This window comes from Syngnathoides biaculeatus, chromosome 12, assembly GCF_019802595.1.
Source record: "Syngnathoides biaculeatus isolate LvHL_M chromosome 12, ASM1980259v1, whole genome shotgun sequence".
NCBI lineage: Eukaryota > Metazoa > Chordata > Actinopteri > Syngnathiformes > Syngnathidae > Syngnathoides > Syngnathoides biaculeatus.
Window position 1 is genome coordinate 28,251,536 of NC_084651.1, and position 25,875 is coordinate 28,277,410.

Here is a 25,875-nt window from a genome sequence, read left to right on the forward strand (position 1 = left end):
ACCACGTTTTAGATGCACATTCCCTTGTGGATTATGTCGTGCACAGGTCAAACAAGCCCTCCGAATTTTTTTTGCATACAAGTTAAATCCATGGATCATGTAATGCCTTTTTACCAGGGCTACAATTCCCCCTGTTGAGACCTGAGACTTCCCATGGCTCAAGATTTCCGCCCACTTAAAAAATGTTTTTGGTAGATTTTTTTTTTTTTTTTTTGTATCTGTGCTGACATAATTCCCATTTTGTAATGTAGCACCTTATTTTTTCCACAGTTTTAGTTCTGCTGGTCAGCTTTGTTGTTGCATTTTGTTTAACACATCATCTGAAAGTATGTCTTCGTTTGTTGCATGGTCAGTTAATCCCATAAAGGTTTTGACTGCTACTTCTTTTGCTGTTTTATCTGTTAATCCATTTCCTAATGATTTTTTGTCTGTATTTGATGTGTGTACTGCACATTTACATATGGCTATTTCTTTTGGTAATTGAACTGCTATGTGCAAATTTTGTAGTAGCTCTGCATGTGTCACTTTGTTCCCTGCACTAGTCACTATTCCTCTATTTTTCCAGTATTGTCTGTGTAGATTGTGATACCACCATGAATACAGCAGCATCGGGTCTCAGATTGTTTTAAGACTGTCCAATAAGATATTGTCTGTACAGTTCAGTCGTCCCAATCCAAATTTGGTTCTTTTTCCGTCCAATCAGGAAAATTTCGTACTATCAATACAAATTGTCCCAAACTCTTCCACTCCTGTTAAGTTTGTAATGACGTGTGTGGTGGTGTCCATTCCTTGTGTAATGCATTTAGTTTTTCACAAATATTATAAATATTTCGCATGAAGCTCCATAAATTTCTCCTTCCTCTGTCAGAAAGGTGTCAACTTTCTTTTTCTCAATTTTTAGCACTATTTCTGGGTGTAGTGCTTGGTTATTGCCAGTCGGTTTATCAACCCAATGTTTTTCAATCCATTGTTTTGTAGGATTATTTAAATTTGCATGAAGAGCATTTTTTAATTGCCCTTGATACACACTCCCTGGAGTGTGAACTTCAGGAATGCCACTGTGTGCTTCAAAACATGCAGTCATTCCAATCCTATATTCTTCAAATGGTTCATTGTTATTTTATTTTGCTCTTACAATGGCAGAACAATTTGCTTTTTTTTCTAAATCTAGCAGAGCTGCACAATATTAACCCTCAAACTCCCTGCTGCTGTGAGAAAGTACTTTGCTATCATCCAAATTTATTGTACTTCCACACCATTTAAGTGGTAAGATTTTCTCAAGTCTTGCGTTCCCTGGACGAATTATGTTAAATCAACTTCATGAGATGTGATACCTTTTATGGCCGTTTTCACATCATCTTGAGTCCAGCTTTTGTTGTTGTTGTTGTTTAGTTTTTTTGTGTGTGTTGAGCTGGCCAGCAAAGTCAAATTGGGTTATCCACAAATTTAGATGTTTTATTTTAGTAGGACATTCGCTTTCTAAAAACTTCTAGTCCTTACACATTATTATTTTATGTATTTTTTTCAGATGTTCTGTTTCAACTATTTTACCATTTATAAACTATTTTGCTATTTGTTTTTCCCCTCTCCCTTTTTTTTTGTTTGTTGCTGTTTGTTGTTGAGGTAATTCTCAAGCTTCTACCACAAGTGGCGGAGAATTCTTGCCGCTGCATCCTCAAACAGTTGTCAATCAGTTTCCTGTTCAAATGAAGTAGCGAACGTCCACTCACACTTTTACACATGCACACGTTTCGCGGAGCTCAAGTACAGGACACACTTTGCCCTTTTCTCAGTTTTATAGACTAATTAGTCTACTCGATAGTGACTAGTATTGTCGAGGTTTGGTTCTGTCGCAGTCACCCAGACGCGCATTGACTCATTCCTCATGAGTGTGGGAGTTTCCTACTCACCAGAGATGTCTTCACTTCCTTCGGCTTCTCGTCAACCCTCAGCCTCCAGGCGCAAAGTCGAGGCCCAGTCCCGGAAAGGGTCTCAAGTCCCGTGGCCACGGCCTTTGCCTGGACATCGTCGGCCCCTGGAAACCTCAGGTATCTTGAGAATCGGCTCGAAGGACCAAGTAAATGTCAGGTTCACCAATCAGACATTCATTAAACAGGACAAAAAAGGAAGCAAAACCACCAGTTCAAGTCTCGCGAGGAGAGAGGAGAGGAACTGTCTCGAACAATTCACCAATGCACTCTCTGATTATCCTCTCCTCAGCACCTCTATTTATTTAGTTTTAAGACGGTCCTTATTTACATGGATGTTACAAAAAGGAGACGGCATCCAAAACAGACATTGTGTAACATGTGACATTTTTGATGGGGAGATAGCTGCTCTAGTTATGCGGTGATGGGTGTTTTGTCTTTTGGGCAGTCACATGAAATATGATATTTTTCTCCACAACACGAACAAATAATTTCTTTTTGATCAAATGTGCATCCCCACCCCATTATTCTTCCCCTGCCTCTTCCATATCTGCGCCCACAAATATTATAAATATTTCGCATGAAGCTCCATAAATTTCTCCTTCCTCTGTCAGAAAGGTGTCAACTTTCTTTTTCTCAATTTTTAGCACTATTTCTGGGTGTAGTGCTTGGTTATTGCCAGTCGGTTTATCAACCCAATGTTTTTCAATCCATTGTTTTGTAGGATTATTTGAAATTGCATGAAGAGCATTTTTTAATTGCCCTTGATACACACTCCCTGGGGTGTGAGCTTCAGGAATGCCACTGTTTGCTTTAAAATATGCAGTCATTCCAATTTTATGTTCTTCAAATGGTTCATTGTTGTTTTATTTTGCTCTTCCAATGGCAGAAAATGTGCTTTTTGTCTAAATCTAGCAGAAGTGCGCAATATTAACCCTTGAACTCCCTGCTGCTTTAGTACTTTGCTGTCATCCAAATTTGTTGTATTTCCACACTATTTAAGTGGTAAGATTTTCTCAAATCTTCCGTTCCCTGGACGAATTATGTTACATCAACTTTATGAGATGTGATACCTTTTATGACCGTTTTCACATCATCTTGAGTCCAGTTTTTTTTTGTTGTTGTTTTGAGTGTGTGTTCGTGTGCGTTTCTCTTATTTTATCCTGCACATTAACTATATATATTTTTTGCGTGTATGTTGAGCTGGCCAGCAAAGTCATATTGTGTTATCCAGAAATTTAGATGTTTTATTTTAGTAGGACATTGGCTTTCTACAAACCTCTAGTCCTTACACATTAATTTTTTTCCAAAAGTTCTGTTTCAACTATTTTGGTATTTATCAACTATTTTTCCATTTGTTTTTCCCCTGTTGAAGTCAGAGGTTCACCTAGGGTGACAATACTGACTTCCCCCTGAACAGGGTGACAATTACGTTCTGTTTGAGGTAATTCTCAAGCTTCTACCACAAGTGGCGGAGAATTCTTACCTCTGCATCCTCAAACAGTTGTCACTCAATTTCCTGTTCAAATGAGGTAGCGAACCTCCACTCACACTTTTACACATGCACAAAAGCTAAAGCTGTACACCAAGCAAGAATGGGACAGAATTCCACCTCCAAAGCTTCAACAATTACTGTCCTCAGCTCCCAAATGTTTATTGAATGTTGTTTAAAAAATAGGTGATGTAACACAGTGATTAATATGACCCTGCCACAGCTTTTTTGGAATGTGTCGCAGCCATAAAATTCCAAGTTCATGATTATTTGCTGGCGGCATAGTGGGGCAGCCGGAAAATGTTGTCCTCACAGTTCTGAGGTCACTGGCACTAGAAGGGGAAAACTCTAACCTTGCCTTATGAAGTTGCACAATACTCTTCCTTTCTAAACTTCCACCTAATTATTCATTGCTCAGCCTTTGTCTTCATCTTCCTCACCACCAGATTCATCTTACATAGCACCACACTATGCTGTCTAGCTACACTTTCCCCTGCCATTTATTTGAAATCACTGATCAACTTCAGATTACATTGTCTTCACAGGATGCAGCCTACTGTGTATCTATGGTACCTTTGTGCTGTTGGTCACACCATGTTCCTGCCTCTTCTTAAAGAATGTTTTCGCTACATTTTTCTATTTGGAAGTCTTCCACTATTTGTCCCTCGCAGATTATTTCCTGATTTTCAAATCTTCACATTTCTTCAACACCACTCTCATCTTAACAACCATGTCAATTACAAAATACCCATTCTCAACTCTCTGTATGCCTGGGAAACACATTGTTCTCAAATGAGCCAAATTGGGATTATAAATACTTCTTGGGAATTTGAGATTCAAAAGAATAATTCCTGCCTGAAATGAAGTGATCACTACACAGTCATGTGTATTTTGTTGGGCACCATCCATCACGTTTAATTTCTGAAATCCATCGATCTTTTCTGTTTTTTCAGGTGGTTTTCTATAGAATGACCTCTTTGAATATCTGTCTTGTCTGTTGTAACAACAAACAGCACTTGTGTCGGGCATTGTGAATATTCTGCTCCGGTTCAATGTCCCCCACACTGTTGAGCAGCTCTTTTTGACCAGCAATATGGTGCCATGAAATGCTGACGTCAGGTGCACGAGCTCTATAGACCCATCTCTAATCTCCCTTTCATAGCTAAAATTGTTGAGAAATTGTTTTTAATCAACTCAGCAATTTCTTGAATGTAAATGGACTTTTTGACATTTCAATCAGGTTTCTGAACTTATCACATGACAGAATCTGCTCTTATCAAACTGTTATTGTAAATCAGGGGTGGCCAGTTTTTTATTACCTCAAGATTTTTGTAGGAATAATTGTGATCATAATTATCATACATCTCCTTCCAATAAAGAAATGCTTTGCTCTGCTCTAGATAACGTGGCAGCCTCCTAGCAGGAGATAGCAAGAACAAAAATGTCTAATCATCAGAACTGTTAGAGCTGCTGCCTGTTAAAAAAATGATGACCACACATGTATTCAGCAATCTTCCACTCATGCACACGCACATGAACAAACATGTACACCTTGTTTCAAACTGTTTTGCTTGTCGTCTCCTTTTTGTAACATCCATGTAAATAAGGGGCGTCTAAAAACTAAATAAATAGAGGTGCTGAGGAGAGGATAACCAGAGAGTGCAGTGGTAAATTGTACGAGACAGTTCCTCTCCTCTCTCCTTGCGAGACTTGAACTGGTGTCTTTGCTTCCTTTTTTGTCCTGTTTAATGAATGTCTGATTGGTGAACCTGACATTTACTTGGTCCTTGAGCCAGATCTCAAGATACCTGAGGTTTCCAGGGGCCGAGTCGACGTCCACGCAAAGACCGTGGCCACGGGACTTGAGACCCTTTCCGGGACTGGGCCTCGACTTTGCGCCTGGAGGCTGAGGGTTGACGAGAAGCCGAAGGAAGTGAAGACATCTCTGGTGAGTAGGAAACTTCCACACTCATCAGGAATGAGTCAATGCACTTCTGGGTGACTGCGACAGAACCAAACCTTGACAATACTAGTCACTATCGAGTAGACTAATTAGTCTATAAAACTGAGAAAAGGGCAAAGTGTGTCCTGTACTTGAGCTCCGTGAAACGTGTGCGTGTGTAAAAGTGTGAGTGGACATTCGCTACCTCATTTGAACAGGAAATTGATTGACAACTGTTTGAGGATGCAGCGGTAAGAATTCTCCGCCACTTGTGGTAGAAGCTTGAGAATTACCTCAACAACAAACAACAACAAAAAAAAGGGGACAGGGGAAAAACAAATAGCAAAATAGTTTATAAATGGTAAAATAGTTGAAACAGAACATCTGAAAAAAATACATAAAATAATAATGTGTAAGGACTAGAAGTTTTTAGAAAGCGAATGTCCTACTAAAATAAAACATCTAAATTTGTGGATAACCCAATTTGACTTTGCTGGCCAGCTCAACACACACAAAAAAACTAAACAACAACAACAACAAAAGCTGGACTCAAGATGATGTGAAAACGGCCATAAAAGGTATCACATCTCATGAAGTTGATTTAACATAATTCGTCCAGGGAACACAAGACTTGAGAAAATCTTACCACTTAAATGGTGTGGAAGTACAATAAATTTGGATGACAGCAAAGTACTTTCTCACAGCAGCAGGGAGTTTGAGGGTTAATATCGTGCAGCTCTGTTAGATTTAGAAAAAAAAGCAAATTGTTCTGCCATTGTAAGAGCAAAATAAAATAACAATGAACCATTTGAAGAATATAGAATTGGAATGACTGCATGTTTTGAAGCACACAGTGGCATTCCTGAAGTTCACACTCCAGGGAGTGTGTATCAAGGGCAATTAAAAAATGATCTTCATGCAAATTTAAATAATCCTACAAAACAATGGATTGAATAACATTGGGGTGAGAAACAGACTGGCAGCCTGTAACAGTACGTTAAACAAGCACTACACGCAGAAAGAGTGCTACAAAATGAGAAAAAAGAAAGTTGACACATTTCTGACAGAGGAAGGAGAAATTTATGGAGCTTTATGCGAAACATTTAATAATTGTGGCCGCAGATGAGGAAGAGAGCAGCCATGTCCCCATCGAAAATGTCACAACTCATGCTCCCAAAATGCAACTTTTTATTTTGCCCCGTACGTTTCTTGGGAAGAGATGGCTTGCTGAAACTAGGACTGGGCTTAATTCCCTCTCTGACAGGAAAAATAGAAGTAAAAAGAAAAAAAAGGAATTACTGGAAGGACAGTTAAATATCTTACAAAATAGGAATCCAGTGCTCTATTATTACACCTTAGATATTCCAAACAAACCTCCCACAAGAACAGGAGATTTCTTGCTGCAAACATCCCAAGACGTGATTGAACAACCACAAAATGGCGTAGGAAGTGACTCATTGCATGTGAATATGTAGTATAAGATAAACTTATAGCAGCCCACACCAGACAAAATCATGATTATCTGTACTCAGAGGGTATATCAGTCATGGTGACAGGAACAAGACTGACTGACAAACTAAATGCACTACACAAGGAATGGACACCACCACACACGTCATTACAACAGGAGTGGGAGAGTTTGGGACAATTTGTTTTGATAGTACGAAATGTTCCTGATTGGACAGAAAAAGAACCAGATTTGGATTGGGACGACTCAACTGGACAGACAATATATTATTGGACAGTCTTAAGCAATCTGATACCAGATGCTGCTGTATTCACGGCGGTATCACAATCTACATAGACAATACTGGAAAAATAGAGGAATAGCGACAACTACAGGGAACACAGTGACACACGCAGAGCTACTACAAAATTTGCTCATAGCAGTTCAATTACCAAAAGAAATAGCCATATGTAAATGTGCAGTACACACATCAAATACAGACAAAAAATCATAAGGAAATGGATTTTCAGATAAAACAGCAAAAGAGGCAGCAGCCAAAACCTTTATGGGATTTGCTGACCATGCAACAAACAAAGGCGTACTTTCAGATGATGTGTTAAACAAAATGGAACAACAAAGCTTACCAGCAGAACTAAAAATGTGGAAAAAAATAAGGTACTACATTACAAAATGGGAATTATGTCAGCACAGATACAAAAAAAAATAAATTCTCCCAAAAACATTTTTTAAGTGGGCGGCAATCTTGAGCCATAGGAAGTCTCAGGTCTCAACAGGGGGAATGGGAGCCCTGGTCCAAATGTATTCCATGATCCATGGATTTAACTTGAATGCAAAAAAACTTTTTTTGTCAGGCTTGTTTGATCTGTGTGCGACATAATCCACAAGGGAATGTGCATCCAAAACATGGTCAGTTTCCTCAAGCTACACATCTATTCATCCCTCCATCCATTTTCTTAGCCGCTTATCCTCACAAGGGTCGCGGGGGGGGGGGGGGGCTGGAGCCTATCCCAGCTGTCAACGGGCAGGAGGCAAGGTACACCCTGACCTGGTTGCCAGCCAATCGCAGGGCACTTGGAAACAAACAGCTGCACTCAGAATCACACGTAGGGGCAATTTGGACACAATGATAGATTTAGTCAAACTATACATACATTACAAGCACGCGAGAGTCTCATTCCATTCAAAACACTGTTTGGGAGACCATACAAATTACCAATATTTTCCACACAATTAGAGGTAGACGAATGACGATGAAGAGAAAAACCTCACACAAGTGGGTCCCTTTCAGGAGTTATGAACAACCCCAAACAGCTTAAAAAATTGCATAAAGGGGTACTTGAGTTCATTTGTTGATTGTAAGAAAGTTATTGCGTTTGTAACCATTGTTAACACAAACAAAACTAATTTGTTTTTATTGGCCACTTGTAAGATAGCTGTTCTCACTCCCACTGCCAAGGTCGCTATAGTCCGGTTACACATGGGAGTGAGACTGCTGTCATAATGGCAACTAAACAGTTGAATTTTACTGTTGTATGTTGGATGAAAACGCTCCCCGTTATTTTCATTTTTTTGTTCGAGTTTACCTGTGGGAACCACTCAAGGTCCCACCCCCCCCAAAAAAAAAAAAAAAAAAGTTGGGGGATTCTGTGTATCCATTAACTTCTCTTGAAAAACAAAAAAAAACTGTTTTCTAATGGCGTGTCACTAGGAAATTTCACATGCATCAATTTGATAGGACTAGAAACAAATTGGGAATTTTATCAGCATTGATGTGTAAAGCCATTTTGTGCCATTGTCATGGTGGTGCAGCAGTAACTGTCTTTTTAATTTTTTTACGCCATATGCCTTTCCTGATGCAACCTTTCTGCATTTATTCAGAGAGAGAGCTGGAGCCACTTGTCAGAAATGGAAAAGTGTTTATCCAACAACTAAGGCAGTAAATGATAAACGGATATTTTCTACTAATGTTGCATTGGCTAATTTCTCCTGTGCTTTACAGGGACAGATTTTAAGGTGGGAAGTCTCAACAAAACATGGTGGCATGATATCCATCTGCAAACTCCCCCACTGCTCCCATGAAGCGATTTGTTGTGGTGGTGTGTTGGTCAAAAGTTGTATGACACACTGATAAATGCACCAGGAACGTGTACACTGGTATCACTGTTCTTATCTGTGACTGTGTTTCCATCCAAAGCAGAGGATATACAATTGGCCGCATCCATCTTTGGACCTCCCCTTGTGTTCTCCCGAAGGCGAAGGTCCTCTTGGAAAGATGGAGATCTGACATACATTGATGCAAATGGCATCCCAGCTGCATACCAGGTGAGTATAAATTGGTTCACGAGATTGTTGCAGGATGGGAATCCATCTTGTTATGGATAACTCTAAATAAAAACGTTGACAGAATCAACTACATACATTACAATGTACAGAAACTAGGTAATTATACAGAAGCATGCTTTATTGCCATAAGGGATCAACCAGCTGCAACCTCACTCATGACGTTCCAGAATAGCATAGCGGGCGACATGCTCCCGGCCGAGAAGGGTGGCGACTGCTCAATGTTCGGTGACCAGTGTTGTTTATTCCAAATATCACAGCACCTGATGGGTCACGCACAAGGGCCATTCAAGGCCTCCCCACCCTGAACCACAAGATGAAGGAGCACTCTGGTGTAAACACATCAGCCAGGTCTGAGTGGTGGGAAAAAAAAAAAAAAAAGTTTGGCAAATCTAAAAATTTGGCGTTCTCTGTCCTAGTTTCTATCGCTGTTTGCAGCTATTCTTGCATTGTGTGGATGTTGTTGTATTCCCTGCATAAAGGCATCACTTCACCAACTTATAACCACTGCTATTGCCACGACAAATTCAAAATTGGCAGAAATATATCCACTATTGGCACAACAGAGTAATGACAGTGATATTGTTGACCACGATGATGACATTATGACTTCTCTTCCAGACCTGTTCTCTGATCCAGAAGGTTACAAGTAATTAGTGCTATATTTTCCTCCGACTGTAAGTCGAAAGTGTGATCTATTAGATGATTTAAGGATTTGAGCAAATGTAGGATAAACAGGAGGATAATGTAGAAATAATTGTCAATAGTATTAAGTAACTGCTTCTGACTGCAATGAAGAAATGCTTTGCTCTGCTCCAATTCAGTTACTGTTTCTGCCTGCAATGAAGAAATGCTTTGCTCTGTTCCAATTCAGTTACTGTTTCTGCCAGCAACGAAGAAATGTTTTGCTCTGCTCCAATTCAGTTACTTTCTCTGCCTGGAATGAACAAATGCTTTGCTCTGCTCCAATTCAGTTACTGTCTCTGCCTGCAATGAAGAATGTTTTACTCTCCTCTAGAAAACGTGGTAGCAAATGTAGGATAAACACGGGGGAAATGTAGGAATAATTGTGATCATAATTATCATACATTTGCTTCCAATAAAGAAATGCTTTGCTCTATCCTAGATAACGTGGCAGCCTCCTAGCAGGAGATAGCAAGAACAAAAACATCTAATCATCAGAACTGTTAGAACTCCTGCCTGTTAAAGAAATGAGTACCACACATGTATTCAGCAATCTTCCACACATGCACACGCACATGAACAAACATGTACACCTTGTTTCAAACTGTTTTGCTTGTCGTCTCCTTTTTGTAACATCCATGTAAATAAGGGGCATCTTAAAACTAAATAAATAGAGGTGCTGAGGAGAGGATAATCAGAGAGTGCAGTGGTGAATTGTACGAGACAGTTCCTCTCCTCTCTCCTCACGAGACTTGAACTGGTGACTTTGCTTCCTTTTTTGTCCTGTTTAATGAATGTCTGATTGGTGAACCTGACATCGACACACACCATCAGTACACGGGCACCCCAAAGTTGTCTGGTCTCTCTGCTGTTCTTCTCTTGTTACATCAATGACTGCACCCTGACCCGCACAACTGTCAAACTGCTGAAATTTGCAATGAAAAGTCCTCGTATCAACAGGAACTAGGAAGGCTGGAGCTGTGGTGCAGCTGGAGCCGAATGCACAAAGGACTGTAGATATGATCGTGGACTTCAGGAGGCATCTGTTGCTACAGCTGGGCTTCACGCCATCCAACTCTTATGTCAGCCTTCAAGTTCCAGGGAATTACAGTCTATATGGCCTGGGATGGGAGACTAACATCAACTCCTTCCTCAAAAAGACCAGTAGAGGTTGTACTTACTGGGGCTTGTTGGTACCCCTTTAGTCACCCCGGAGCACTTGCACACTACCAGAACTAAGACAAGAGCAAGCAAAATCCTCTTTGAGCCTTCACATACTGGTCACCATGTTTTCCAGCTCCTTCCATCAGGTAGTGCTACTTTTTTTTTTTTTTGCCCTGCTTAGGTGTCAGGAAGAACAAAATCGAAGATCTATATCCCTATTCTGCCAGAAGTCACTGTATATTGTTACATTGGATTTTCAAGGCTTCGTCTGTGATTTAAAAACTACATATATTATAATTGGTTTATTGAAAGAAGAAGAAAACAAAAACAAAAGACAAACCATTGGTTTTAAATAGAAAGTGAAATAAAATATAATAAAAATAAATAAATCAATCAATAAATAAATGCATATCTACAAAAAAGCAATATTAAATGTAGATATGCCTGGGGCTTTAGCACTGCACCCCGTGAAGGAAGGACAGGATCAGTTTAGGACAGGAAAAGAAATATGTAGGGCAAGGGTTGTGACTCTAACTATACAAGGTTCCCTTGCTACTTCATACTTCACATTTTGCAGCTCCAGTGCTTCGCGGGTATTTTTTCATAAAAATAAGACAAAGAAAAATAAAGCCCGTTTTTGGCATATTGCGGAATGACACTTTGATACAAGGCACTTGAGTGGTTTCAGATGCGACATTGACCAATGACAGCACAAGTGGCTTTACCCCATGAGCTGATTAATTACACATCATCGAAGCCTCAACCAGCAACTTCCCTTTTCCCACCCATTTCCTTGTTTTGCACATTGTCCTTTCCACACCGTTGACCATCTTGTATCTTAGTGTTGTGTTTGCACCTTCCTAACAGAAGGAGCTGTAAGAACAGGTGGCCAGGATGTGCAGGATCCAAAAGGATCATGCCCACTCTGGACCGAGTTGGGTAGGTGGGTAGGTTGTGCCGACAATCCGTTCAGCGATTTTGATTGTCCATTGCAGTTGGAATTTGTCTTTTTTGTGGCAGCCCCAAACCAGACTCTGATATAGGCACACAGTACTTATTGATTGACTGCTGTGTAGAAGTGTCTTAGCACGTCTTGTGACAGAATGTGCTTCCTGAGAAGACGCAAGAAGTGCATCCTTTGCTGGGCTTTTTTAAGGATGGAGTTGATGTTTGTCCCCCACTTCAGGTCCTGTCAGACTGCAATTCCCAAGAAGGTGAAGGTCTCAACGATTGACACAAGACAGTTGGACAGCATCAGGGGCAGCTGTGGTGAAGGATGCCCCCTGAAGTCAGCAATCATCTCTAGAGTGTTGAGGGTGCTTCATGTCAGGTTGTGTTGGCCACACCAAAGCTCCATTATCGACACTTCCTGTCGATACGCAGACTCGTAGCCATCTTTGATGCAGCTTTACTGTGGTCTCATCTGCAAACTTCAGGAGTTTGACAGCCGGGTGCCTTGAGGTGCCGTCGTTTGTGTAGAGCAAGAAGAGTAGAGAGGAGAGGAGACAACCTTAAGGTGCCGCGGTTAATGTGTGGATGAGGTGGTGTCCCTCAACCTCACCTGCAGTGTCCTCCCAATCAGAAAGTTGTAGATTCACTGGGAGATAGCACTGAGATGCTTAGCTGGAGATGTTTGAAGGAGAGGAGTTCAGGTATGATGGTGTTGAACGTAGAGCTGAAGTCCATGAACAGGATCCTCACATAGGTTCCCACACTGTCGAGATGTTCAAGGATGAAGAGCAGACCCATTTTGATGGCATCATCCGCAGACCTATTTGCTCAATAGGCAAACGGCAGTGGGTCCAGTTGGAAACCTGGGACAAGGCACTCAAATGACTTCATGACCACAGATGTCAAGGCAAAGGGCCTGTAGTCACTAAGACCTGAGACTTCTGCTGTTTTGGGATTGGTATGATGGTTGTCATGGCCGTGCCGGTACTGTCACGGGTGTGCCGGACAATGATACGGTGCACACCTGCCTCATTCAGCAGATACACACACCGGTGCCTCGTCCCAGTAATCAGAGCTCATGTATATATTGCCATGCGTGCGGTATGGTCTTTGCCAGATCATTGTACCTATGTCATGTTCCTGCAACTCCTTTTCCATGCTCTTGCTACCCTGTGTACCAAACCCAGCCGTGTTCCTGACCTGTTTCTTCCACCTGCCGATTCTGCTACTGCTGCCTCTGTGGATTGCTTGCCTGTGTTCTGACGTCAAATTGAATAAAGGCACTTTCCTAACTGCTCCCCAGCCTCGTGAGTCGTGCATTTGGGTTTAGCCCTGAGTTCTGGCCATGACAGAACGATCTGGCCATAACATGGACCCAGCCAACTCAGATCCGGTGCTCCAAGGTCGACATCTCGCCGAACTTGAAGGAGACCTCCATATGGTTACCCGCCAGCTGCAGGAGGTATTTCCCCGGTTCGCACCCCAATCCAGTGGAGCCGGCGCCAGTCAGGATCCAGCAGGTGCCGCGACAGCTTCGCATACACCCAAGCCTGTCATGATTCTACCGGTCTAGCCCTGGCTGCGCTGGTGCCCACGCAGTCGTGCTGATTGGGAGGCACACACCTGCGCCTCATGCTGGCTGATTGGCCCCGGTGTATATAGGACACTGGGGACGACTTAACCCTAACCCTAACCCTAACCCTGGCCAACCTGTAGAGATCATTTTCGCCTTCTTTCGTGTCCAACCGGGTGTACATGTCTTCATATGCCTCTTGTTTAGCCTTTGCCACCTCTACCTTTTCCCTATGTCGCATCTCGATGTACTCTTTTCACCTCTCCTCAGTCCTCTCAGTATCCCACTTCTTCTTCGCTAATCTCTTTCCTTATATTTTGGGGTTCCACCACCAAGTCTCCTTCTCCCCTTTCCTACCAAAAGACACACCAAGTACTCTCCTGCCTGTCTCTCTGATTACCTTGGCTATTGTAGTCCAGTCTTCCGGGAGCTTCTGATGTCCATCGAGAGCCTGTCTCACCTCTTTCCGGAAGGCTGCACAAAATTCTTCCTTTCTCAGCTTCCACCACATGGTTCTCTGCTCTACCTTTGTCTTCTTAATCTTCCTACCCACCACCAGAGTCATCCTACACACTACCACCCTATGCTGTTGAGCTACACTCTCCCCTACCACTACTTTACAGTCAGTAATGTCCTTCAGATGACATTGTCTGCACAAAATATAATCCACCTGCGTGCTTCTACCTCCGCTCTTGTAGGTCACTATATGTTCCTCCCTCTTCTGGAAATAAGTGTTCACTACAGCCATCTCCATCCTTTTTGCAAAGTCCAGCACCATCTATCCCTCAAAGTTCCTTTCCTGGCTGCCGTACTTGCCCATCACTTCTTCATCTCCCCTGTTTCCTTTACCAATATGTCCATTACAATCTGCACCAAACAACTCTCTCTTTGTCTGGGATGCTCAGAACTACTTTATCTAGTTCCTTCCAGAATTTCTCTTTTAATTCTAGGTTACATCCTACCTGTGGGGCATAGCCACTAATCACATTATGCATAACACCCTCAAATTTCAGCCTTATCAGTCGGTCTGATACTCTTTTCACCTCCAAGACATTCTTAGCCAGCTCGTCCTTTAAAATAACCCCTACTCCATTTCTTTTCCCATCAACTCCGTGGTAGAATAATTTAAACCCTGCTCCTAAACTTCTAGCCTTACTACCTTCCACCTGCTCTCTTGGATTCACAGAATATCAACCTTTCTCCTAATCATCATGTCAACCAACTCCTGAGCTTTTCCTGTCATAGTTCCAACATTCAAAGTCCCTACACTCAGTTGTAGGCTCTGTGCATTCCTCTTTTTTCTTCTGACAATGGATCTGGTTTCCTCCTCTTCTTTTTCTTCGACCCACAGTAGCTGAATTTCCACCGACGACCTGCAGGTTAGCAGTGCCGGGGGCGGGCGTTGTTAACCCGGGCCACGACCGATCCGGTATGGGATTCTTTAGATGAACCCTCATATTTGTTTGGCACAGTTTTTATGCCGGATGCCCTTCCTGACGCAACCCTCCCTATTTATCCGGGCTTGGGACCGGCCTACAGATTGCACTGTTTGCCCCCGTAGGGCTGCATTTTCCATGTTTTTGACACCCCAGGTCATAACCTACTCCAGGGGAAACCTTGGCAACTGTAGTGAGTAGCCAAGGTTATCATGGACAATTTTGTGTGCTGTCCCAACAAGTAAGCTCAAAGTCCTTGCAATGTCATCGACTATCACCCTACTGTCAGACTGAATGAGGTCATTGACTGATTCAATCACCTCAGGAGACTTGACTTTGTAGGCCCCCGGGCCCGTCTTCATCCTCCACATTACTCCTTCTTTCTTTAAACAATTTAGCCCACTTGTCAAGATATTTTCAGCTGAAACATGTGGCACCGTAAACAGTTGACATTCTCAAATGAATTTCAACTGGTTTGCTCCCTTCAGCAACCAAAAACTTGATAACTGACCACTGTTTAATCCTGGAGCATGCTTCTTGGTCTTTCAGGGTTTTTTTTTTTTTTTTAATCTCCAAAAGAAATTAAATCCATGTGAAAAAGAATTAAAAAAGAAATATAAAAAAAAGTAAGCCTCTGTCTGTATTAGAACTCATTATAACAAAAAATTCACCTTATTTATTGAATGACCTTCGTGTGTGTTGGTGTGTGTGTCTGTGTGTGAGCGTGGGTGTGCCTGTGTGTGTGTGTGTGCGTGTATACAGAGCATTGGCCCCTGCCTGTGTAGAGTTTTCATGTTCTCCCTGTGCCTGTGTGGGTTTTCGCCGGGCACTCTGGTTTTCTACCACATCCCAAAAACATGCATCAATTGAAGACTCTAAGTTTCCTTTGTTTGACTGTGAGTGCGACCATTGTCTTTTTCCATGTGCCCTGTGATTGGCTGGTAAACAGTTTTGGGTATACACTGCCTCCTTCCCTATGACAGCTTGGATTAGCCCCAGCACCCCCGTGACCTTTGTGACGATAAGCAGCTCAGAAAATGCTGCTACCTGTATGCTCAAAATATTGGGAATTATGTATATATATATATTTTTTGTTAAGTTTGAACTTTTTTTTTCAAAAAACTGTCTGTACAACAATCATTAATAATAATCATTGTGCACATGCTGATGTATCTGTAATATAATCTTGGGACAGGCAACAGGACACACTCATCCACCCTTGCTATCTCTACTCCCTGGAGCTTCACTTTTCCCCCTCCGCTCCTCTCATTCATGCACATATATTCTGTTTTACTTCGGTTAATCTTCATTGTTCTCCTTTCCAGTGTGTGCCTCCATCTTTCTAATTGTTCCTCCGCCTTGCTTACACTGCCGATCACAATATCATCTGCGAACATCATGGTCCAACGGGATTCCAGTCTAACCTCATCTATCAGCCTATCCATTACTACGGCAAACAGGAATGGGATCAGAGTGGATCCCTGATGCAGTCCCACCTCCACCTTAAATTCTTCTGACACATCTACAGCACATTTCACCGCTGTTCTGCTGCCCTCATACATGTCCTGTACTATTCTAACATATTTCTCCGCCACACCAGACTTACGCACTCAGTACCACAGTTCCTCTCTTTGTACTTTGTCATGGGCTTTCTCTAGGTCTACAAAGACACAATTAAGGTCCTTCTGACCTGCTTTATACTGTTCCACAAGCATCATCAAGGCAAATAATGCATGTGTGGTACTCTTTCTAGGCATGAAACATACTGTTGCTAAAAACCATGCTACACAATCGTAAAATGCAAGCTCGCCGAGGAGGTCATAGAGTTCAGTTCAGGTTGGGGGCGCACATTAGCGTAATATATATAATTGTGTAACATAAGACATCGAATATATCGAAATGTATATGTATACCTTTTTTTTTAACACTCTTTGTACCTGCATACAACAATACAATATGATTGTGTATATATATTTTTTTAACTATTAACTTTTTGAAAACATTTTTGGAAAATTTGCATATTATGTTTGAGAAATTCTGGTATTATGACTTCATTTTCAATGTGGGGAAACACTTCACTAATGTTTTATTTTAGTTTTTCCAGATTTCTCAGTGCCATGAGGAATTATTTTCGAGAAATTACAGTATATAAAATGCTCACTCAGTAATGTTTGAGGTAGCAGGTGTAAAAATCCTTAACTATCTACAGTTGTGGGAAAAGGTATATGACCCCTTTGGAATGCCTCAAATTTCTACATGATTTTGTTATAAAATGTGATCTGAGCTTCTAAAACCAAGAGAGTCTGTGTAATTCCAAAAGGTACTGTCTATATTTTTTATATTTTTATTAAAAGTAACACGTAAGTGGCCCCGCCTCCTGCCCAGTTACAGCTGGGATAGGCTCCAGTACTCCCATGACCCTCGTGAGGATAAGTGGCTCAGAAAATGGATGGATGGATAACATGTAAGCATTCGCAGAAAGGGAATAGTCTGGATTCTTCGAGAACTAATCAGCGTCAAACTAATCTGGACTACAATCAATGAGACAAATTGGAAGTGTTCTCTAGCAACTAGAAAACACAACCTCTCAAGAAGTTTTGTGGAGTCAAACAAGTTAAAAATTGTTGACTTGAATGAAGCTGGAAAAGTTTACAGAAGTAGCTCTAAAGGTCATTATGAAGACGGTTCAGCAGTGTTGCTTATCTTCCAAGGAGTGACCGACATGAATACACACACCCAGTCCTTACACTTCACCTGTCAGTCATTTTTGGGTCCCTGGTGCTCAGAAGCCCACATGCTTGTCAGACCTCCAACAGGCCCTCAAAGAAGTAACCTCCCCCATGTCACATCCCACCCATTCCTCCCCTACTTCACCTCAATCCTTGTCAGACCCGCCAAACGAAAATAAAGTCACATTTTAGAGAGTGGTCGGGGTTCCTGCTTTGCAGATCAGTCAGTGGATGCATGATTGTCGCTCACAGGGTAGGGCCCTTAATCCTATTGTTTCTCCGACAAGATTACTCTCTGTGGTCCCTCACTCTCTATGGCAGTGTGTTAGAGAAAGGCTAGATTAAGGAGATTAGCATGTATCCTCCTGACTTGTCAAAGTGGGATGTAAGAAACCATTGACTTTCTTAGGCTCCTTAAATAAGGAGGTGCCTCAAAAAAGAGGCCATGAAAAGCAGCAAACAAGCAAAAATTCCTCAAAGAACAATGCGATTTGTTTCTTTTGTTCCTCTGAACTGGGCTAAAAAAATTCAAAAGAAAAGTCATGAAGCAAGAACAAGAGAGGGAGAAAAGTGTTAAATGCAAGGGGACATTTTACATGACTGAAAAGAGGGTCAAGGGAATGAACTCATGTTTTTAGCACGATGTTACATAGTCGACTACTTTATATTTAGTACAAGGCGGTAGGTGCTTTCTAAAATGTTAATCATAGCTCAGGGTTGAATTTCATCCCTGAATAGAAACTTTGCTACACTTGAAGGTTCTTTTTTCAAGTTTCATCTGTATAGTAACCCATACTTCTCTGAAATTAGTCAATATTTAACTGACATATTTCCACACATCTAGTTTTTGTCTCTGAAACCACAAACAGTAGGTCTATATGATTTTTAATTCAGCTCTGTCTGGTAGTATTACTGAAAATGACAGGCTGTTAACTTCTTCCCCCAATAAGCACCATTGACTTTACTTTACTTCAGTTCTTTTCTAGTATAATTTGGAATGCCCAGTACAATCCTGTTTCCACCACTGTATTTAGGCCGGATAACGTTATGTGATAATGTGCCTAAAATGTTAATAACATAAGTCATCAAACAGAATGGAACTCCTGAAAATTAAACAAAGAAGATATAAAATCCTGTAAAAGGGACTGTGGACATTTTCTCCCCAAAAAAATCCAGAAAATCATTTCTTCTCTCTCTAATCTGCTGTATACTTAGAATGGCATGGTTGTGTTATTCCCATAACTTTCCATTTGACAACCCAGAAGTCACTCTCTATCTATCAATATCATAGCTATCTGCTAGTGTCCTGCGGCCTAATGTTCCTCATGGCACTGAGAAATCTGGAAAAACTAAAATAAGATATTAGTGAAGTGTTTCCCCACATGGAAAATGTAGTCATACTATCATAATTTCTCAAACATAATGCACAAATTTTTTCCATAAATATTTTCAAAAAGTTAATAGAGCTCATTATATTTAGGCATGGATGAAAAATAAAAAATACAATCACATTGTATAGATGTATACAAGTACATAGAGTGGTAAAAAAAAAAAGGTATACGTATACATTTTAATATGATATTCGATGTCTTATGTTACACATTTATATTTTTTACGGTAATGTGCACCCCAAACCTGAACTCTATGAGCTTCAATAGTATGATCGTTAGCGTAGCATGTTTGTTGCTACTGAACCAAAGATCAGAAATGACTGCCGTGCTTTGTTTTTTTTTTTAACTTAAACCAAGACAAAAAATGTCAACTACAATGGCTGGTTGTGAAGCTGCTTTTAAAAGAAATGTGTCATCTCTTGTGCCGAAGACACCGCCAAGTAGCGCCGCAGTCAGAAACAACGATAGCTCGCCTCAATGGCTTCAGGTGGATATCAAAACAATGTGAGCGCAAACAACGTACGAGCATAATGGGCACAGTAAAAAAAAAAAAAACAGGAGAGTGCACGCAATTGAAATGGTCATTTTTTTTTTTTTTATGCACCCATTACCGTCGTTTCTACGTAGTTTGAGCTCACGTTGCTTTGATAGCCACCTGATGCCATATGAAATCTATGGCATCAGGTGGGCGAGAGGCTGCACTGCAGAACAAAAACTCTTGGGATTCAAAAAATGTTTCCCAACAAACGCCATTGATGGAACAGAGGATGGGGGAGCAAAAAAGGATCACTGTTCATGAATTCAGGAGGCACCAGAACTGGACTAAGTCACCAAAGTTAGCTCCGATGGATATTTTTCAGATTGGAGATGAGCCAGATGTTGCTTTGAAGTCTTGGCCAAGTTTTTTGAAAAACAATACAAGTACAAACTTAATAAAGTATAAATACAGATAACTCCCAATATTTCAAGCATATGGGTAGCAGCAAATTGGTGGTGCGCATTGTACATTGATAGAAGAGTTTTCCTGATTTTTTTTTTTTTAGATCAACTTTGGGGATGCACATTATACTTCAGGACGCATTATACTTGAGAAATTACGGTACATGCATATTAACAAAATCTAAATGAACTATGTAACTTTCCCAGAGCTGAAAACTGCAAGCACATACTTTTGCCACATTGGATCAGTTTTCCACTTTTTCAGTGAATTCTCCAACCAATCCTATGGAGCAGGCAGCATTATTGATCATTGAACCACAGTGAAGATGAATGTAATTAATTGTATACCATCAAAAACAATATTCCATGTGAATCAATGGGCAGCTAAGCATCATATTGTTCATTATTCAGCAGCCTTTCACAGATAGGAACAGTTGGTACAGTTTTTCACGAAGGTTGAAATGAGGTAGCTGGATTCTTCTTTATTAAAGTCAGGCTTCCTAAATTCTGATGCTTAAGAATGGGATCGACACGTTTGTATATGCATGGTAGATAGCACATCCACATCTGCCTCACTGTTCTGAGCATTGGGGTACAAATCCTGGCTCGACTGTACATGATTTCACCAGAATGTAGCAAGGAAACCCAAGTTATCTAGACAAAGATAATAGAACACATAAGATCAGAAATTAAGTTGTGGGTAACAATATGAAATGACACAAGGAATAAGTATTGAACATACCAAGTGGTATTTTTTAATACTTTGTACATATGTCTTTTGGGCAGCATAGTGGAGCGGCTGGAAAGCTTGAGCCTCACAGTTCCAGACCCGCCTGTGTGGCGTTTGCATGTTCTCCCCGTGCCTGCGTGGGTTTCCTCCGGGCACTCCGGTTTCCTCCCATGTCCTAAAAACATGCAACATTAATTGGACACTGTAAATTGCCCCTACGTGTGATTCTGAGTGTGGCTGTTTGTCTCGATGTGCCCTGCGATTGGCTGGCAACCAGTTAAGGGTGCACCCCGCCTCCTCCCCATTGACAGCTGGGACAGTTCCAGCATTCCCCACGACCCTTGTGAGGATAATTGGCTAAGAAAATGGATGGCCACACAGTGAAGAAAATAAGTATTTGAACACACTACTATATTCCAAGTTCTTCCACTTAGAATTCATGGAGGGATATGAAATTTTAATCGTAGTTTGATGTCCACTGTGAGATCGATAATCGAAAAAGAAAAATCCAGAAATCACAATATATGTTTTTTAAACGATTTATTTGTGTGATACAGCTGCAAAAAGTAGAGGAACACTCTGACCCTCAAAGACCTGTTAGTCCACCTTGAAAAGCCCACCTCCACTCCATCTTTTATCCTGAATAAGATGCACCTATGTAAGGTCGTGAGCTGCAGAAAGACACCTGTCCACCCCAAATAATCAGTCAGACTCAAACTTGTAACATGGCCCAGACCAAAGAGCTGTCCAAAGACACCAGAGACAAAATTGTACAACTCCACATGGATGGAAAGGGAAAGAGAAATTGCCAAGCAGCTTGGTGAAAAAAGGTCCACTGTTGGAGCAATCATTAGAAAATGGAAGAAGCTAAACATGACGATCAATCTCAAACGGAGTGGAGCCCCGTGCAAGATATCACCTCGTGGGTTCTCAATGATCCTTAGAAAGGTGAGGAATCAGCCCAGGACTACACAACAGGATTTGGTCAATGACCTGAAAAGAGCTGGGACCATTGTTTCCAAGGTGACTGTTGGTAATACACTAAGACGTCATGGTTTGACATCATCCATGGCACGGAAGGTTCCCCTGCTTAAACCAGCACATGTTAAGTTTGCCAATGACCATTTGGATGATACAGAGGAGTCATGGAAGAAACGTTTGTGGTCACATGAGACCAAAATGGAACTTTTTGGTCATAATTCCACTAACCGTGTTTGGAGGAAGACGAATGATGAGTTCCATCCCAAGAAAACCATCCCGACTGTGAACCTTGGGGGCGGGAGCATCATGTATTGTGAGATTTTGGGGAACAACCGCTTTCCCTCAGTCAGTCATTGGAGATGGGTCGTGGCTGGGTCTTTCAACATGATGATGACCCGAAGCACACAGCCAGGAAAACCAAGGAGTGGCTCCGTAAGAAGCATATCAAGGTACCGGCGTTCGATATATTCAATGTCTTATGTTACACAATTACTTCTGTAAACTTTTCCAGCTTCATTCAAGTCAACAATTTTTAACTTGTTTGAGTCCACAAAGTTTCTTGAGTGGTAACAATCTAGTTGTGTTTTCTAGTTGCTAGAGAACAATTCCAATTTGTCTCATTGATTATAGTCCAGATTAGTTTGACGCTGATTAGTTCACGAAGAATCCAGACTATTTCCTTTCTGCGAATGCTTACATGTTATCCATCAATCCATTTTCTGAGCCACTTATCCTCACGAGGGTCATGGGAGTACTGGAGCCTATCCCAGCTGTAACTGGGCAGGAGGCGGGGCCACTTACGTGTTACTTTTAATAAAAATATAAAAAATATAGACAGTACCTTTTGGAATTACACAGACTCTCTTGGTTTTAGAAGCTCAGATCTCATTTTATAACAAAATCATGTAGAAATTTGAGGCATTCCAAAGGGGTCATATACCTTTTCCCACAACTGTAGATAGTTAAGGATTTTTACACCTGCTACCTCAAACATTACTGAGTGAGCATTTTATATACTGTAATTTCTCGAAAATAATTCCTCATGGCACTGAGAAATCTGGAAAAACTAAAATAAAACATTAGTGAAGTGTTTCCCCACATGGAAAATGAAGTCATAATACCAGAATTTCTCAAACATAATGTGCAAATTTTCCAAAAATGTTTTCAATAAGTTAATAGAGCGCATTATATGTAGGTATGGATAAAAAAAACAAAAAATATACAATCACATTGTATAGTTGTATGCAGGTACAAAGAGTGGTAAAAAAAAAGGTATACATATACATTTCGATATATTCGATGTCTTATGTTACATAATCATATATATTACGCTAATGTGCGACCCCAACCTGAATTGAACTCTATGACCTCCTCGGCAAGCTTGCATTTTACGATTGTTAGCGTAGCATGTTTTTTAGCAACAGTATGGTTTCATGCCAAGAAAGAGTACCACAGGTGCATTATTTGCCTTGAGGATGCTTGTGGAAAAGTACAAAGAAGGTCAGAAGGACCTTAATTGTGTCTTTGTAGACCTAGAGAAAGCCCATGACAGAGTACCAAGAGAGGAACTGTGATACTGAATGCGTAAGTCTGGTGTGGCGGAGAAATATGTTGGAATAGTACAGGACATGTATGAGGGCAGCAGAACAGCGGTGAAATGTGCTGTAGATGTGTCAGAAGAATTTAAGGTGGAGGTGGGACTGCATCAGGGATCCACTCTGATCCCATTCTTGTTTGCCGTAGTAATGGGTAGGCTGACAGATGAGGTTAGACTGGAATCCTGTGGGACCATGATGTTCACAGATGATATTGTGATCGGCAGTGAAAGCAAGGCGGAGGAACAATTAGAAAGATGGAGGCACGCACTGGAAAGGAGAACAATGAAGATTAGACGAAGTAAAACAGAATATGTGTGCACGAATGAGAGGAGCGGTGGGGGAAGAGTGAAGCTCCAGGGAAAAGAGATAGTGAATGTGGATGAGCGTGTCCTGTGGCCTGTCCCGAGATTATATTACAGATACATCAGCTCATGCACAATGATTATTATTAATGATTTTTGTACAGACAGTTTTTTTTTTTAAGATACAAGTACAAACCTAACAAAAAATATTTACAGATAATTCCCAATATTTTCATCATATAGGTAGCAGCAAATTGGTGGTGCGCATTGTACATGGGTAGAGGGGTTTTCCTGATTTTGTAGCTCAACTTTGGCGGAGTGCATTATACTTCAGGACGCATTATACTCGATAAATTACGTATATTAATATACCTGTTTGGCCATCCATTTTCTGTGCTGCTTATCGTGACGAGGGTCACGGGGGTGCTGTAGCTAATCCCAGCTGTCATAGGGAAGGAGGCAGTGTATACCCAGAACATTTTTGTTTATTTTTTTGAATTACAGATTCTTCCAAAAGTTCAGACAACCTCTATCTCTATATGGAAAAGGTACATAAATGAGAGAACTGCCCCTAGGTTTATGGAGACTGTGGCTGTGCCACAGACTGTGAATACTGAGACAGTTGATGAACTTTTGGACAATTTCACCTCGAAAATCAGTAATGCCATGAATGCTGTCGCTCCTGTTAAAACTAAGATCATCCTGAGGCGACCTCGAACACCGTGGAGGAGCACAATGATGGTCAAGAGATCTAAATTGGAGTGTAGGAAAGCGCAAGTGGAGAAAAACTAAACTCCAAATTGACTATGACCTCTACAGACACTGTCTTTGTCATTTTTAACCAAGAGTTAGTTAGACCTAGACAGAAAGACTTTTCTGAAATCATCACGAAGAACCTCAACAATACTCGTGCTCTATTTGCTATGGTTGACAAGCTTACAACCCCATCCCCCGAATCAGATGGATCCAGAACTTGTAACAGCTGACAAATGCAATGAGTTTGCCTATTTTAGTGAAAAATTACAATCCATCAGGTCAAATGTCAGCACAAATCAGCAAAAAGATAGAATGATCTCACATCTGAAGTCACCCAGAGAAAATTCTATTAACTTGTAAGAATTTGATACAGTTGACCAAAAACTGTAAAGAAAACTGTTCAGCAGCTGAAACCATCAAAGAGCTGTCTCGACATTGTGAAGTCAGTGCTACCTGATTTGCAGCAAATAATCAATTGCTCACTTCAGTTTGGGGGGTTTCCCAAAGCTATTAAAGTAGCTGCTGTTCTTCTAAAAAAACAGAGCTCTGGACGATTCCATGTTAGCAAGCTATAGACCCATCTCAAATCTCCCGTTCATAGCCAAGATTCTTGAAAAAGTTATTTTTAATGAACTCAGCAATTTCTTGAATTTAAATTGACTTCTTGAAAAACTTCCATCACGTTTCCGAACTAATCACAGGACAGAATCTGCTGTTATCAGAGTGCTAAATGATATGAGGTTGTATACTGACTCAGGAAAGGTGTAAATTTTGGTCTTGTTGGATCTCAGCGCGGCTTTTGATAAGGGAGATTACAATATACTGCTAAACAGGTTGGAAACGTGTTTAGGATTAAATGGAACGGTCCTCAAATGGTTTAGGTCCTACCTGGAGGAAAGGAGCTACTTTGAAACCATTGGAGGTGCTCGGTCTCACCGAATGGCAATGACCTATTGGTTCCCTCAATGGTCAGTTCTTGGACCTCTCCTGTTCAGCCTGTATATGCTAACCTTGGGTCAAATTCTTCAAAACTAATTTTGACTAACATAGCTATCCAGATGACACACAGTTATATTTAGCAAAGTCTCCAGAAGACTACATTTCAATTGAGGTATTGTTCCACTGTCTAAATCTGATAAATAAGTGTGGATGAGCCAAAATTTTCTTCAACTAAATCAGAACAAAACTGAGACCATTGTTTTTGGCAATAAAAAAAGGAGAATTGCTGTTATTAAACACCTGGACTCTCTATCTTTAAAAACCAAAGACCAAGTCCGAAACCTTGGTGTTCTGATTGATTCCGACCTGACTTTCAACAATTATATCAAATCAATCGCAAAAACTCCCTTCTACCGTGTACCATCTGAAGAACATGAACAGTGCTCACATGCACAACGCAACTAAACTAACTAACCAACTTACCAACTAGATCACAATTATTCCGACATTTCTCCCTGTTTATCCTACATTT

The 25,875-nt window shown here is 41.0% G+C and overlaps 1 protein-coding gene across 1 annotated transcript in view; it reads right to left on the bottom strand.

Moving 5' to 3' along the window:
* Positions 1-20,911: 20,911 nt before the first annotated feature.
* borcs7 (BLOC-1 related complex subunit 7) overlaps positions 20,912-25,875 on the bottom strand; it is a 64,681-nt gene continuing 59,717 nt past the window's right edge. Inside the window, exon 4 of the transcript XR_009797421.1 lies at positions 20,912-20,942. The gene's annotated coding sequence lies outside the window, so the exon portion shown is untranslated. The remainder of the gene's footprint in view (positions 20,943-25,875) is intronic.